The following is a 13,896-nucleotide window of genomic DNA, read 5'->3' as shown; positions in this document are numbered from 1 at the left end:
ATGTTCCTTGACATGTCCCAGCTCATGTGACACTGTCACATGAGGGGACAAGTCTTAAAATATTTTCAATTCTTTATTTAAATGTTTGAACTTTAAACAAATCCTCAGAGAGATTTCTGTGCTCTTTCATGCGCATGCCTGGACTCAGGGAATTCTCCCCCCCACCCACGCAGGGAATGCTCAGCCCTTCCGGGCGAACGTCATGCTGGGCAGGCCTTAATTGGCCCACCACGTAAAACAGCAGCATGCACCCGATTGGGGGTGCTGATCAGGTTTGCGCTCGCTCCCACCTGCCCCTGCACAACCCCCCAGCGGTGTGAAAATTCAGCCCATAACCTCATCTCCTTTATACATGTCTCTCCCTTTTTAACGTAAATCCCATTGTTCCAATATTTCTTTGCAACTTTACTTTTTCCATAATATACCAGATGCATGCATTAACAGAACAATATATATACAAATCCTTGGTATCACCAGTCCAGTCACAAAAACACCCCTCGACTATCAGCCTCTGCTTCCTGCCACTCAGCCAATTCTGGATCCAATTTGCCAAATTGCCTTGGATCCCATGGGCTATCAGTCTCCCATGCAGGACCTTATCAAAAGTCTTGCTGAAGTCCAAGTGGACTACATCAAATGCATTGCCCTCATCTACACACCTGGTCACCTCTTCGAAAAATTCAATCAAATTAGTCAGACATGACCTCCCCTTAACAAAACCATGCAGACTGTCCTTGACTAATCCCTGCCTCTCCAAGTGTAGGTTAATTCTGTCCCTCACAATTGCTTCTGATAGTTTCCCCACCACTGAGATTAGACTGACTGGCCTGTAGTTCCCTGGTTTATCCCTTCCTCCCTTCTTGAATGACGGTACCACATTGGCTGTCCTCCTATCCTCTGGCATCTCTCCTGTGTCCAGAGAGGTATTGAAAATTATTGCCAGTACCCCTGCTATCTCCTCCCTTGCCTCACTCAACAGCCTGGGATACATTTCATCTGGGCCTGGAGATTTATCTACTTTTAATCCTGCCAGACCACTGAGAACCTCCTCCGTTTCTATGCTAATTTCTTTAATTATATCACAGTCCTTCTGCCTGATTTCCATACCCACGTTATCCCTCTCACTTGTGAATACCGACACAAAGTGTTCATTTAGAACCCTACCTATGTCTTCTGGCTCCACACACAAATTACCACTATGGTCCTTAATGGGCCCTACTCTTTCCCTAGGTTATCCTTTTACTGTTAATGTATTTGTGAAATAACTTTGGATTCTCCTTTATTTTACTTGCTGGTGTTTTCTCATGCCCCCTTTTTGCTCTCCTAATTCCCTTTTTAAGGTCCCCCCTACACATTCTACACTCCTCTAGGGCTTCTGCTGTTTTGAACACTTGGTATCTGCCATAAGCCTCCCTTTCTCTCTTCATCCAATCCTGTATATCCCTCGACATCCAGGGTTCCCTGGATTTGTCTTTACTGGAATATGTTGGCTTTGTACTCTCCCTATTTCCTTCTTGAGTGAGTCCCACTGCCCTGACCCAGATTTACCTAAAGGTAGCTGCTCCCAGCCCACTCTAGCCAATCATATCTGATGATCTTAAAATCGGCCTTCCCCCAATTCAGAACTCTGATTTCTGGCCCATCCTTGTCCTTTTCCTTAACAACCTTGAATCTAATGGAGTTATGATCACTCTCTGCAAAATGCTCCCCCACTGATACCTCTACCACTTGCCCGGCTTCATTCCTTAAAATTAAGTCCAGGACCGCACCCTCCCTTGTAGGACCTTCTACGTACTGGCTGAAAAAGCTCTCCTGGATACATTTGAGGAATTCTGCTCCCTCTAAACTTTTCACACAATGACTAACCCAGTTAATGTTGGGGAAGATGAAATCCCCCACTATTACTATCCTATTATTTTCACACTTCTCTGAAATTTGCCTACATATCTGCTCTTCTATTTCTCTCTGACTGTTTGGGGTCCTGTAGTACACTCCCAGCAATGTGATTGCTCCTTTTTTTGTTTTTCAGTCCTACCCACATGGCTTCATTTGAGGAGCCTCCTAAGATGTCATCTCTCCTTATTGCTGTAATTGATTCCCTGGTCAATATTGCGATGCCCCCTCCTCTTTTACCTCCTTCCCTGTCTTGCCAGAAGACCCTATATCCTGGAATATTGAGCTGCCAATCCTGCCCCTCTCTCATCCGTGTCTCTGTGACAGCAATGGCATCATACTTCCATGTGTTAATTTGTGCCCTCAACTCATCTGCCTTATTTATCAGACTCCTTGAATTAAAATAAATATGTTCCAACCTTGCCAAATTCCCTTGTGCCTTAACTAGCCTATAATTTCTAGCCTTCCAGACTCACTTGTTCTCTCTTCTAATTTTGGCTGTGCATCTCCCCCTGCTGAACCTCCTCTCAGGATCCTATCCCCGTGCCAAGTTAATTTAAACCCTCCCCAACAGCACCAGAAAACCTCCCCACAGGAATGTTGGTCCCATTCCGGTTCAGGTGCAACCTTGTACAGGTCCCACGGCCCCCAGAAACGGTCCCAATGTCCCAGAAATCTAAAGCCCTCCCTCCTGCACCATCTCTCTAGTCACACATTCATTTGGACTAACCGCCTATTTCTATACTCACAGAGACTACTACCTTTGAGGTCCTGCTTTTTTAATCTGTTTCCTTGCTCCCTAAATTTTGCTTGCAGGACTTTATCCCTCTTTCTACCTAAATCGTTGGTGCCAATATGTACCACGATCACTGTCTGTTTGCCCTCCCCCTTTAGAATGCCCTACAGCCAATCAGTGACATCCTTGACCCTGGCACCAGGGAGGCAACATACCATTCTGGAGTCACGTCTACAGCTGCAGAAACGCCTCTGTTCCCCTAACTATCAAGTCTCCTACCACTATTGCTCTTCCCCTCTTTTTCCTCGCCGCACCCCCCCGCCAACCCCGTGCAGCTGAGCTACTCATAGTACCATGAGCGTGGCTGCACTCTCCAGAGGAACTGTCATTCTCATTGTTTTCCAACACAGAAAAACAGTTCTCGAGTGAGATGCACCCTGGGGATTTTCTGACTACCTGTCTGACACCTTTCTTCTGACTGATGGTCACCCATTCCCTCTCTGTCTATACTTCCATAAGCTGTGGGATGACCACGTCTAAAAACATGCTATCCACAAAACTCTCAGCCTCACGGAAGCCCCTCAGTGCTTCCAGCTACTGCTCAACCTCCAAACCTCGGAGCTCAAGCTGCTACAGTTGGTGGCACTTCCTGCGCACATGGTCGGTCACAGTGCAAGGGGCGTCTAGGATTTCCCACATGTTGCAGGAGGTACATAACATAGTACTGAGCTGCCATGCCATACCTCTAGTTGAAAAAAACTCTTACTTTAAGTTCATTACAATAAAAAAAATAAATTATTTATTTACTTTAAATAAAAACTAGAACCCTTATCTTTCCTTAGCGTAATGTATTTTAAACTGGAGAAAAAAACTGGGAACAATCTGTCAAATACCTTCTGACACTCCTGTGTCCACTGAAACGTCTTGTTCTTTATAGTTCAGTCAATTTGAGCAACCACACTGCTAAAATTTGGTACAAATTTCCGGTAAAACCCACTCATGCCCAGAAATCTCAAAACTTCTCATTTTATTGTAGGGTCGAGGCAATCCATGATAGCCTTGACTTTCACATCTCTCAAGGCCACCTTACCATGCCCAATGGTATGATTTAGATACGTAACTTGCGCTTTTGCAAGTTCATCTTTCGCCAAGTTCATCACCAAATTAGCTTCCTGTAATCGACAAAGCAATTCTTACTGTGCTGCAAATGCTCCTCCCACCTTTGACTGAAAACTATCAAGTCATCAATGTAAACAGCACAATTGCTTAGTCCTGAAATTAATTTGCTTCTCAGTCTTTGAAACATTGCACGTGCATTTTTTCATACCAAATGGCATGACTTTAAACTGAAATAGTCCATCTGTCGATATCTCCTTTGCTCTCTCTGATAATGGTACTTGCCAATATCCCCTTAGGAAGTGAATCTTTGTGATAAATTTTGATTGTCCCACTTTCTCAATGCAAGCTTTCTACCATGGTATAGGAACTGAATCCACTTTTGTCACTGCATTCACCTTTCAGTAGCCCACACACAGTATATGTGTTCCACCTGGTTTTGGAACCAGCACAATAGGCGAATGTTAGTTACTGCAGCTAGACTCAATCATATCATTTTGAAGCATGAATTCAATTTCTTTCTGTACTTGTGATAACTTTGCCGGATTTAATCTATAAGGATGTTGCCTTATCGAAGATGAAACTTGTACACATATAGCATGTATAGATAAATTTGTCCTCCCCAGCTTATTGCCACAAATAGCTGTGTGTGACTGCAATAGCTTCTCCAAATCACTTTGACACTTGTCTGGAAGGTAACTCAATATTCCATTTAAATTTTTAAAGCACCCCCTCATTATTTGATTAGAGGAAAATCAATTTCAGAATCCTTCGTTTCTACCTTTTTCTCTTTATCTACCACCGCTAATATCTCCTTTTAGTCATCTTCCCTGTCAAAGTACTTTTAAAGAATATTTACATGACACACCCTCTGCTTCTTTCTTCTATCTGGAGTATTTATTAAATCATTTACTTTATTCAGTTCCTTTTCAATCCTGCAAGGCCCACTAAACCTTGCCTTTAATGGTTCACCCCACACTGGTAATAAAACTAACAGTTTTTTCCCAGCAACAAAATTATGAGCTGTCGCTCTCTTATCTGCCTTCGCCTTCATCACTTGCTGTGATATCTTCAAATGGTCCTTAGCAAACTCACATGCGCTGTTCAATCTTTCTCTGAAGTTTGATACATAATCCAGGAGAGTAGTTTCTGAATTTTGACCCACTAACTCTTCATGAATAAATTTCAGTGGCCCTCTTAACTCATGACCATAAACTAGTCCAAAAGAACTAAAACCAGTCGATGCATTAGGAGCATCCCTAATAGCAAATAACAGGAATGGAATTTCCCTTCCCAATCCTGACTATAGCTTCTCTAAAGTTTGATGCCATCTATCCAAAGCCCCTTGCGACTGAAGACGGTAAGCTGTTGACTTAAATTGTTTTATCTCCAAACCATCTATTACCTCCTTAAACAGCTGTGACATGAAATTTGAACCCTGATCTGATTGTATTTCTTTTGGTAAACCATATCTTGTGAAAAATGTAATCAACTCTTCCACAATTCTCTTTGTTGTAATATTTCTCAAAGGTATCACTTAAGGAAATATTGTGGATACATCCATTATCGTCAGTAAGTACTGATTTCTACTTTTAGTCTTAGGGAGGGGTCCTATACAATCAATCACGATGCTAGTAAAAGGTTCTTAAAATGCTAGAATTGCAACTAAAGGTGCCGGCTTAAAGGTGCTTGTGGTTTCCTTACCACCTGACGTGTATAACATGTTCTACACAATTTGACTACATCTCTATGCAATCCAAGCCAATAAAAATGTTTTTGTATTTTCTCCTGTGTCTTTTTAATTCCTAAATTCCTAATTCCCTTTGGAATTTAATGAGATATCCTCAGAATCTCATTTCTATATCCAAATGGTATAATAATTTGGTAAACTTCCTCCCAGCTTTCATTTGCTGAAACATAAGGCCACCATTTTCTCATTAAAACATTACCCTTATGGTAATAACATTCTGGAATACATTCTACATCTGTTTCTGAGTAAGCAGCTTGATATAACTGTCTTATTTGCGTATTCTTTTTCTGTATCTTCATCAACTGCCTTGAGTTAAACACCTCAGCTACATTGTCCATTCATTCTTCCTGAACAATCTTATAAAACACAATGCCAGCTAATTGCCTTCCACACCTTCTCCCTGACTTTTAACTTCCTGTTCTTCTTGTTTCAACCCATGAGCCTGTGATCTTGTTATCACACAATCTGGAAACAATCCAGGATGATCTCTCTGCAACACTTCTGTTGAAGACACCTCTACAGGCCGCTCAACTGCAATCTTTCCATAGGCATCACCCACATCTGTGATCCAGCTATATCATTACTTAACATAAACTGAATCCCTATAATGGGCAACTTTTCCACTACGCCGACAACCACCTCACCTGTTTTCCACTTAACTCTTTAAATTTATCTTCCACAATGGAATAGCATCTCCATGAACCCCACTTATTATCACCTGTTCCTGCAATACCCCCTCTGAACAACAAATATCACTATCCCATAACATTAAGGATTGACTAGCCCCGTGTCTCTTAAAATTTTAACATCTTTACCTACTCCACCATGCACACATGGAAAGACTTGCCTTTCACACACAAAATCTTTAAACATTTCTGCAACCTGCTCCTCAGAACTCCCTTTGATAAAATGTGAACACATTCCCACATCTTTACCTATCACTGCTTCTTCCTGTTTTACCTGTGCACAAACAATTGGTTTTTCCTGTGCCTGAACCTCAGAACCCATAGTACTTTTATTTCCAGAACTTTTCTCCACCCAAAATAATTCCAACACACTAACTTTGTGTGTCCAACTCTAAAACGATGAAAACACCTCAGTTTTTGAGTGTCACTTCTACTCCCAGCACATTCCTTTTTATTCTGAGAAAAAACTTCCTGCGAATTTCCACCTACTCTTTCTCTTCCCTGACTACCTATGTTCCTTTCACCTTCCCAATTTCTATTTTTCTCTGATTTAAAAGGGGGAGGAAAAAAAGGTTTAGCTCTATGAACTAACTCATAATCATCAGCTACCTCTGCTCTTGTCTTACCATTTTAACTCTCTGTTCCTCCACATGAGTTCTCACTACCAAAGTAATTGAATCTTTAAATTCTTCCAAAAGAATTACTTCTCTTAAGAGCTGCATATGTCCTCACTATTTTTAATGCCCATATCCACCAGCCAAAATTAATTTGTTTTACTCTCTCAAACTCAATATAAGTTTGCCCAGGCTGTTTTCTCATATTCCTAAATTTCCGCCTGTATGCCTCAGAAACCAATTCAAAATAGCCTTTTTTACATCATAGTTCACTAACATTTCTTTCTGACAGTGACGTATAAACCTCATGTGCTCTAACCACCAAGCTGGATTGTAACAACAATGTGGCCTTTTCATCTGTTTAGCTATCTTCTCAAATGAAATAAAAAAATGCCTCAACATCTCTTTCTTCAATCTTCTGAAGAGCTTATACAAATTTAAACATCTCCCCACTGGGATTTAAGTTAAAGGTTTTCTCATCATCAAAACTTTCCTCAGCATCTGATGTCTCCTTTTTAAAATCCAGCTTTTTAAACTGATACTCTCTGTCTCTTCCCTTCACTCTTTCTTTATTGCTAACCTTCCCCTCTGGAGATCAAGTTTTCGCATTTCCATTTCTTTTTGAAATAATTTCCATTTCCCTTTCTTTTCCTGCTGCCTCTAGTTACAGTTTTTTTTTCATTTCTAATTATTTTACCTTTTTGTTTGCCTCCAATTCAAGTTTTCTCAGTTACTTTGCTTGTTCAAATTCAAGCCTCTTCATTTCTAACAGAAGTCTCACTAGCTCTGCCTGTGACTCACTAGTGTTAGGTATCACTTCCAACTTTAAATGCCATGCTATCACTTCAAATATGTTTGCTTTCTTTGTCCCTACAGGTAATCCTCAACTGCAACTTATCCACCAACTCTGCTAACTTACCCTTAGATACTTTTTGTAATCTAGAGTTATATCTTCTACTTCTAAAAAAGTTTTAGCCATGGATACAGCCATTTTTGCAGTCTCACCATTTTAAAAATACCTCACACCAACTCCTGAATTCAAAGTGCCTCTTGTACTCATAACCTTGAGATTCACCAACTCCAAACCAATCAAGGAATTTTAAATATATCCTGTGAAGAGCCCCCAATTTGGTTATGGCACAGTGGATGGTAAATGCTGAGCTGCCCAAATCCCACAGGGAAACTTGAAACAGCAGCCACAACTGATTTTGCAATTTGTATTTTTAATTCAAGATGTGTGCCTTGAGTTCAGTGGTAATATGTCCACCAAGCCTTAGAGGTTTTTTACAAAACTAAATTAAACATTTATTAATAAGGAAATGATTTTAAGTACATACATCGGTCTACAAATTACTACTATGATAACTCCTAACTCCCCCCAATTAATCTAACTCTACTTCCACCTCCGTTAAGGCAACAGTAAACAACATGGGGTGAATTTTTCCTACGGTGGGCGAGCTGTTCGGAAGCAGGTGTGCAGCTGATTGCCACCCGTGATCGGCTGCACGCCACTATTTTACGTGGGCGAGCCAAATAAGGCCCGCCCAGCCTAACGCACGGCCGGTAGCACTCAGCGCTACCTGTGCGGGCGGGGGGAGGAGGGAGAGTTGGGGCTTGCGCTTTTTCGTGCATGTGCGCAAAATGACACAGCAATGACCCTTTGGCACGGACCTGCCTCAGGGAGGTTAAGTAACTAACAAAACTTTTTAAAAAATAAAGTAAAAAATTATTTAAATATGCCCCCTCATGTGGCAGTGTCACATGAGCTGGGACATGTTTGTGAAGTTTACAAAATTTATTTATTAATTTTATAAAACCTTCAGGAAACCTCATCCCGCCCATGAATGAGGTTTCCTGGAAAACGCGAAGGCAGCTTGGGCTCTTCGCCTGCCCGCCAACCTTAATGTTGGATGGGCAGCATTGTTAATAAAGTAAATTACTTTTTTGATGGCCTTAACAGGCCGTTGACAGTTTGGCAGGCATGTGCCCGCCAAACTAAATATCGAAATGACATGCGATGACATTGGGACACATGCCTGATGTCATCTCACATCATTTTATGCGTCAGTGTGTCGGGCCCACACCCGCAAGCCGACGGCAATATTCTGCCCATAGATTCCAACAGACCCTGGCAAAGCATACAATACCCTAGACAGTGATATTTAAAATAAATTCTCTTAGCTTCAGTTCCTAAAGGCAGCAGCTTGGTACAAAGAGCCTGGAGGCTTTTCACACTTGTTGGATACTAGAATTCCTTTCTCTTACCTCATCTCCATTATACGTTTCTCCCTTTTCAACATAAATCCCATTGTTCCAATATGCCTTTGCAACTTTACTTTTTCCATAATATAAATCTTTCATTGTACTCATATTATCAGTAATCTTTGGGGAAAATAAACACACTGTTTGGCTTAGCCTCTGTTGGCTAGGTGTGACACCTTACTATCTCTCTAAAACTCATGACTCTGGTTTATCTAAAAATTCAAATAGTCTTCACACTTCACATTCTAAAACTTCAGTCATATTTATGTATTTAGCATTTCAAATCTAGCTTCTCTTCTGATACATCAAAACATCCAGACCAGCTGTCTGCAATTCAATTAAAACCCACACACATGCATGCAACTATACTTATCCAAACCCTACTATTAACCTACCTTTACAATAATTCACTATAATATATGAAAATTATTATACTTTCGTGACAAATACTGATAATGGAATATGGTCACTATTGAAGGAAGTACCTAAAGCAGCCAGGGAATAACTCTGAAAAATTATACCATCCTGGGGTCTGCTGACATTAATTCACACTCTAGAAGATTCTGTGCTTGTTGTGTGATAAGCTTTTGCTGATTATTACTTAAAAGAGTTGCCATGCCTGAGTGGATGGGTGGTGTGATATCATGTTATTAGTAAACTTGACAAAGTACCTGCAAGGTATGCCAAGAAAGCATTGTAAGCATTTTTCACAAATGTTTAGAAATCAGCATGGTGGTGCATAGTGATGTTCTATGAAGTAGTGAAAGTGTAGAGGACGCAGAGTCAATAGAAATTTCAAAAGGGAATTTGGAACATAGGAACAAAGTAGGCCATTCAGCTCATTGACCCTTCGACACATTCAATTAGATCATGGCTGAATTGGATATATTCTTGAAACAGAAAACATTTGCAGAGTTGTGGGGAAAAAGCAAGCTCTCATAAAAAGTTGACAGAGTTTCGATGGGCCAAATGACCATCTTCTGTGCTGTAAATTTTTATGATTCTATGATGATAAGTGGTAGACTGCAACCTCTAACCCACAGTTTTCCATTTGGTAAGCTCACAATATCAAGATTTTCCACTGGAAAAGTGTTGAGCAGAGACACTGAAGAGAAAGAAAAACTTGGATTAACTACTCCTGCTGCTCTTGGGCATTCCCTAGCAACTTCACTAAAACTAGCATTTATATTGACATGCTGGAGTGAATACTATCTCAACTGAGGAGTGTGTAGTGCTGGAAAACCTAAAGGAGACTAAAAAAATGGAATACATGTTTCGATCCCATACCAGATCTCCAAATTTGGTTAAGATGCAGTTAGGGATCGGTAGCATTTTGTCTAAAGTAAGACGGAATTTGAAATCCCAGTTACTTGCTGACAGAATGGTTTTAAACAAACAAAAGAAATTTTACTATATATGGGTCAACAAAGCAAACAGTGAACAATATCTATCTTATAACATAAGGTAAACATGAATTGACAGGTAAATTGTGGTGGAACACACCACAAACTGCATATTAAATGGCAGACCCAATCAAGAGAGATCCCACATATTCTCAGCACCCACTCAGACATCAGAGAGCCACAAAAATTCTTCAAAACTCTGTATCTCTCCCGAGGGATTTCATCTCTTCTCTTTCAAAGATCTAACCTCTGAGTTCCTTCAAACCACTTCAACTCAGACTGCCTTAATGGCTGCTCACCTCCCAGTTGCTCAATCCCTTCTCCTGAGGCTGAGGTGTATTGAGACTGGACTCCATCGTCTAATCACCAGCACAATTCCAGCTCTCCAGCTGCTTCAAGCAGAACCCCACTGCAAACGTGCAGCCCTTTGCCCCAGCAGCCAGATTCACTAACAGACCAGTGCTGCTTACAGGCTTTACTTTGTCCAACTGTGAACTCTCTGGCAGACAGCTTCCTTTCGGCTCCACTGAGCTTATATGTGCCCCAGGACTTCTCTGAACCCAAACTGTTCAACAGCACAGAGACAGTGATCTTCAGCTGCTTTCTCAGTACCTGATGGACTTCCTTGTGTCCCAACTGCATGGAGCCAGTGACCTTTCCCCATCTCTTCAGCAACACAGCTAACAGCAGCAGTTTAGCTGCATGGAGGCTCTTTGCCTGCTTTTGATCAACAGTTCACTAAGTGCTATTCACTGATCCTTGAAATGATCTGCATGATGGATTAAAGTATCGCAACTGGCTTCCTCCCTTGCTCCTGGACAGAACTGAATGTAGGAATCATTAGTGCATTCTGTGCCTTGAATGTTACATTCTCCAGTTAACCGACTGTCACTCTCCACAGGTGCTAACTTACAAAAACACAGAGACAAATAAAGAAATCAATTTTATCACATACATTAAAAACAAGTGAAGAAGGTACTCAATAGAGTGTATACCTCCACTACACTGTGTTAACTCAACATTATCACAATTACACAACTCTACCTTGAGGCTATTAACTGCCTAGTTGATGTTCCTCCCTCTCCTTCAAGTACCATGCCCTATGCCAGCCATGGACTTCTACTGGATTGGTCATGATTATGCTTGGCAAAGTACCACACTGGTTCATTATTACCTTCTGCAGTATGGCTGAACAGGAAACTCTCCCACTCTTGCCACCAGGCATATTGGAAGGTTTTACAGACTGATAGTCAAGCTGTTTGGCCACATCATGAATGCATCTTCTGTGGCCATCAAATCCTGAAGTGGGACTTGAGCCCAGAGCTTCCCGCCTAGAGGTAGGGAAGCTACCATTGCACCACAACACCTCCCCTACAAAGCTGAAAAAGATTTATTAAGAGCTTCCATCTTTCTGAGTAGGCTTCAGGCCAATCCAAAATGGATCCAACAATCCACTCTGAAGACTCTGCTCACATTTTGACGACTACGAAAAATTCCACCAAAGTAGCCGAGGCAATCCACAACATTCTAAAACAATCTAAAACAATCAACAACATTCTAAATAAGACAACCCATAACATTCAAAAAAGTCAATTCTCCCTGTCCCCCAATGTTAACAAACTCCTTTAAGAAATCCAGGATCCGAATTAGGATCCATATTTTTTCCAAAAACGATTGGTTCTTCCTTGGGCCACACTTTATCTGTGTACCAAGTTTTGTTGAAATCCGTCCATTAGTTGTTGAGATATATTGTTTACAGGCGAACAGGCTAACGGCGTGATGACATTACCTCCGCCCACCTTCAGTGGCACAGGTAATTAGGGGGAATTACAGAACAAAATTTAAATGTTGGCGTGGATTGGACTCTCAATATGTTGCAAGTTGAAGCACTAAAGTTTAGATTTGAGTTTACAGTCATCACGGTTTATTTCTAAATCTCAGACGTGTTCCGTTGAAGAAACAAGAGAGGAAAATCCGAAGCAGACGTAAACACGAACCTGCAGCATGCACATTCTGGAGGAGTAAGGGGTGGAGAAGACAACAGTTCAGAGGGGGAATTTATTTTTTTCACTTAATTTCATCGACAGGAATTAAAATCCCACTTCACTACACACATTTGAACATTCTAATGTCGCATGTAGAATTTGAAATTATCCTTAATCGAAGGTATCAGCTCAGCATAACAGAAGCATCGAGCACAGAAAGTGAAACCGAAAGGAAATAAAACATGTGAAAATAATACAAATCCATTTAAATTGTACACTTCGAGCTGGTTTCCCACAATTTAAAAATGTTTAAATTACTCCTATTGCTTCCCTCCTACCATCTACACGAATTAATTCCACTTTTACGCCCATCATCAGTAACGTACACATCTTATAACTCAAGGCGAATCAATAATGGATCCTGATCCATCGAGAGTAAACAGTTTTCCGTTTTGTTCACAACCAAACAAAGCGCACATCTGTTACTATCCGAACTTGCACATCAGGTGCAGAATCATAAACACAAAACCTAGGAATACATCAAAGTGAGCAAAAAATCTGGTCACATTACTTTCATTGCACCAAACACTGGGAAACGATGTCGTTTAACGTTATGTAAAACGTTAAGAGTTCAAAACTCACCCCACAAAGCAAAGTGTCCCTTTATCCACATCAAGATGCACACCTATATAATTCCAAATGCGCTGTTTCATAAATCCCAAAGCGTTTGCACGGACCTTTATGTTAAATTTGTAACTGACAAAACAGGAAAGCTGCCTTGTACTTTGTACCTTGTACAGACCTAACGTATAAATTTTACTTTCACTTCCACTCCTCAGCCTGTTTGCAACTTTCACTTTTACCCTATTGTATAAAAAAAGCTCTCAGAGCTGCACACCACCTCATTATACAAAGCCATGCTTCTGTGTGTTTTGTATCAATAAATATCACTTCATTTATGGAGCAATTAATATCTTGCAAAAAAAATTAAAATGTGACATGGGCTACAGAGGATCTCAACTGGATAGCCCCCCTACAAAAACTGGCGCAGGGATCACAGTGTTCAAGCAACCCTCATCCTTTGATTGCACTGCATGTGGCAAGCCAACATCTTTTTTCTTCTTTCACGGGATGTCAACACTGCTGCCTCCGCCAGCATTTATTGCCAATCCCTAAATCCTTATCCATTTATGCTGCCTGCTCATTACAAATGATTTCTATATGCTGAGAGCATGAAACATTCTATTGAGCAGCTGCACACATCACCAAGGAACCCAAAATCATAACTTGTTAGTACCAGTTAAATCTAGTCTGCACCTCTTAAACAGAGGTGAATTGTGGCTGCATTAGGAGTTGGCAGTTCTGCAGGAAGTAAATCTGACTGGGAAACAATGAAACATTTCACAGCATGGGTGAGAGTGGTCTCCAAGGGTTGCAAACATGGCACTGGA

The 13,896-nt window shown here is 40.9% G+C and overlaps 1 long non-coding RNA gene across 2 annotated transcripts in view; it reads right to left on the bottom strand.

Moving 5' to 3' along the window:
- Window positions 1-13,304, bottom strand: part of LOC121280739 — a 158,485-nt gene extending 145,181 nt beyond the window's left edge. The window contains exon 1 of one of the 2 annotated variants that reach the window (XR_005943696.1): window positions 13,088-13,304. This is a non-coding gene — a long non-coding RNA (uncharacterized LOC121280739). The remainder of the gene's footprint in view (window positions 1-13,087) is intronic. The other variant, XR_005943697.1, reaches the window with a different exon arrangement.
- Window positions 13,305-13,896: the final 592 nt, after the last annotated feature.

The sequence above is a fragment of the Carcharodon carcharias genome, chromosome 8, assembly GCF_017639515.1.
Source record: "Carcharodon carcharias isolate sCarCar2 chromosome 8, sCarCar2.pri, whole genome shotgun sequence".
NCBI classification, from domain to species: Eukaryota; Metazoa; Chordata; class Chondrichthyes; order Lamniformes; family Lamnidae; genus Carcharodon; species Carcharodon carcharias.
This window is presented reverse-complemented; position numbering and strand designations above follow the sequence as displayed.